Consider the following 526-nt stretch of genomic DNA (forward strand, 5'->3'; position numbering starts at 1 on the left):
CACGCCCTCTCCCGACCGCGAGTCACCCGGCCTGGCAACACGCGACGACGACCGGAGGGCTGCCGCCTCTCCCTTCCGAGCTGCTGGTTTAAAAAGAAATACAAACACATGTCCCCAGGCAGCCCGCAGCCTCTCCTCGGGGTCTGGGCCCGAAGCTCGCTTCCCGGGTCGGCTGGACAGAAATGCGCCCGAGGGCCAGAGACCCTCGGGGCTGCAGCTCGTCTCCGGGCAGCGCCCGCCGCCCGCGGTCAGCCCAGCCCAGCCTAGCGGCGGAGGCGCACACAGCCCGGACCCGGATAGGCCCCAGACGGAGCTGGGGCGGCCGGGCAGGCGGGCGCCCTACAGGCCACGCGGGCCGGCAGTACCGGCGAGCAGCGTGCGCCGGCGGCTGGGCATTTCCTCTTCCTCCCTACGCGCTGCGCGGCGGCGCGGCGGCGGCCAGGCCAGGCCAGGCCGAGGCCCGGCTCGGGCGCCCGACCGCGGCCTGCTGGCTAGCGCGGGCAGGCGCCGCGCCGCCCCCGCCACG

The sequence above is a fragment of the Panthera uncia genome (genome assembly GCF_023721935.1).
Source record: "Panthera uncia isolate 11264 chromosome A3 unlocalized genomic scaffold, Puncia_PCG_1.0 HiC_scaffold_12, whole genome shotgun sequence".
NCBI classification, from domain to species: Eukaryota; Metazoa; Chordata; class Mammalia; order Carnivora; family Felidae; genus Panthera; species Panthera uncia.